The following is a 3,386-nucleotide window of genomic DNA, read 5'->3' as shown; positions in this document are numbered from 1 at the left end:
ATATCTATATTTTCTGCATATATCTATCCATAGAGATTAATGCTCTCTCATAATCCTTTAATATAATAAAATTAGAAATAATACAATTTTAATTAGGGAAAACTTTGTGTTAGTACAAATTTATTTACAGGGAAATTGATCACCTCAAAATAACTTTAATTTAGTGTTACATTAATTCTATTATCTATTATAAATTTCACAAAAGTTAGTGGAATTTTTAAAAATAATCTAGTCTCTAAAACGTGAGCCATCTTACCACTTATGAAAGGAATAAAAGAAAGAATTTGGTAAATGCTAATTTAGACGAGTGAGGCATATCAATTTAGTTTAAAACAATGGTAATTCTCAGCTTCTAAATTGTTAACATTCATGGACTTTGCTTCCTGGGGTTTCATATTCAATGATCTTCCAATATATTGCTCAAAAGAGAAATGAATCTGAGGTAATTGTTTTCATAATTAATCATAAATTATACTTGCTGCTCTAGATGCAGTGATCTGTAAAAATTTAATTAAGAAATGAATAATGCCAACTCTCAATTCTGATTCAGTGGTTCTTTGATTCATTTGTTCTATTGTATTTATTTAAATAAATGTCTTAGTGATAAAATGGAAATCTGCCAGAGTGACTGCCTCAAAGATTTAACTCTCTCTTATTCCACTGAACGTTTCTTACAGTTAGATAAAGTCATGTAATTATCTGGACCACACATAACTAAATCTAGGCTTTACCAACTTCTTAGTATGAGAAGGAGATTATCATTTTACACTACAAAACAATCATATTCTCACTTGACTTTAGTTTTTTGAAGCCCAGGACTATTTCTCATACTTACTTTATTTCTTGATAAATCTATCAGAGAACCACAACTCATAGTCATTTTTAATGAATTCCTAATGAATTATGAATGATAAATACAAAGTCAGCACATTGAACCTCATACAATAATAGTTATGTGAGTACCTACCACATAACGCACATAGGCACCAATGTTGGGAATACATATAACAATGAATAATATCTTTGATCAACTCAGAGATGTTGGGGAACATAAAGATTGGCCTCTCCCTTGACCTTTATCAATCAGGACCCATATAGTTCTGCTTCTTTCATCTTCTTTATGACAGTTGTATGTTAAAATTCACAAGATGAGGAAGTGCTGGTGTAAAGAAGCATGTTGCCATTAGCCCATCTAGAAAGCTTTAAAGAAAGGCGATGTTAAGGAATTGACACCTATGATGAGATATAAAGGATGACTCTAGCTGTAAATACATCACACAGGATGACGAGGATAGTATTAGAATGCTCAAGACAGCAGGAATAGAAGACAATAAAATAGGAAGAAAAGAGAATGAATGATGTGTTCTGAGAACTGACAGACATTCAAGGCTGATAGAATATAGAATACAAGGTAAGGAGGACTAAGAGATGAATGAGGAGAAATAAATTAAGGCAACCTTTTTAAAACTTTTTAAGTCTTTTGCACTTTAGCTTAAGAACAACAGGAAACCATTAAACGTTATTAAGCAGAAAATGACATGAACAGATTTGTATTTTCAAAGGAATGATCAGTATGAATAAGATTGAGGATGGTGAGACTAGAAGATAAGAGAAGAGTCAGGAGACAATTGATTAATCCCAGCAGGAAGTAAGGGGTTCTGAAGTAGGTGGTGAAGGGAGAAGGAGGATTGGCAATGAGAGAGCATGTAAAATGAAGATTTGACTGTATTTTATTGTTTGAGTCAATAAACAAATCAGACAATTTTAGAAATAAGAGTTATCCTGCACTCACACCCTATTTAATAGGTGTTTGAGGAGATTTATAAGCATATATGTAAATGTTAATATAAATACAGCAGTTAAGAGAGATAATTTCACAAACTGGGCTAAAATATACCTTTACTAAGAAACTAAATTTTTTTAAATAAACAAATCAATCAATAATTTCATATGTGTGTATATTACTAACCTATTATTAACTGGGTGTCATGGTAATGTACAATAATTCTTGCTAACAAGTCATTGTATAATTAAATGTTTAAGATAAGACATAAAAATTTGCAGTAATGATATAAGAAAGGAAATGATAGATACAGAAGTCATTTCTTTACTCAACAGAAATTTATTAAGTATCCTCTAAATTCAAAACGACATAATAAGTTTTGGGCTATGAAAATAAATGTTAGCTATAACAATATAATTGCGGACATGCATCGCTTAATGATAGGGATACATTCTGAGAAATGCATCATCAGGTGGTTTTGTCATTGTGCAAACATCATAGAGTGTACTTACACAAACCTAGATGGTATAGCCTACTACACTCTTAGGCTATATGGTATAGTCTATTGCTCCTAGGCTAAACAATGGTACAGGCTGTTACTGTACTGAATACTGCAGAAAATTGTGACACGATGATAAGTATTTGTACATATTTGTTTAGATAAACATATCTAAGGACTATATTATAAAATAACAGTACAAATGTAGTCAGTAATAGTCATTTATTATAATTATCAAGTGTATCAAGTGTTTTATACTGTATATAATTGTGTGTGCTATACAATTACACTATGAGGACAGTTTATACTGCAGTAGGAAGATAATGGATGAATACCTGTGCTCTCCAATGGCATTTACACTTGAAAGCTAAAAGATGGATATTCCAACAGAAAAATTTACAAATTAACAATTCAATAAAGAGCTACTTTCAATAACCTATGAGTATACCAGATGATATTCAATCTGACTATTAGTTGAAGACAAAAGGAGTTTCCAAAGAAATTAAAGTAACAATGAAAGGTTACTCATTACTTAAATAACAGAAATGTTAATAGATTATAATACTTATGCTAGCAATAATAAGTGAAAAGAGCAACTTCTATGTATTGTGGAAATTTAAATCATTACTCCAAGGGAAATATTATAGTCAATTATATATAAAGTAAGATTCTTCCTTATGCTAATATTTCTGTTCCTGAGAATCTATCTCATAGAAATAAGAGCGCCAACATGCACAGAAATGTAAAAAGTAGTTTATTGTAGAATTGCCAGTTAAAAACCAAAATTGAAGGTCCATCAACATGAGAATGGTTGAAAAATACTGATGTTATTAAGTAACATGGAATATTTCCATATAAAAATAATTAATTATATCTATGCCATTGACTTGAAGAGATTTCCATGAGGCATTTTTAAAATTAGGCAAAAATGTGACATGAACAAAATATAATATATTAATTTGTAAAACAGTCATAATAAATCCTCTATGAATGGATGTGTGTGTTTGTGAAAGGTTTTTCTTTGTAGAGAGAAATGTGTAGGAGGAAACTCAGTTGTTAATTTTAGTTTCCTTTGGTTGAGGATGAATTAGGCTAAGAGAGCAA

Source organism: Propithecus coquereli, unplaced genomic scaffold (genome assembly GCF_000956105.1).
Source record: "Propithecus coquereli isolate 6110/MARCELLA unplaced genomic scaffold, Pcoq_1.0 Scaffold542, whole genome shotgun sequence".
Classification (NCBI taxonomy): Eukaryota; Metazoa; Chordata; class Mammalia; order Primates; family Indriidae; genus Propithecus; species Propithecus coquereli.
This window is presented reverse-complemented; position numbering follows the sequence as displayed.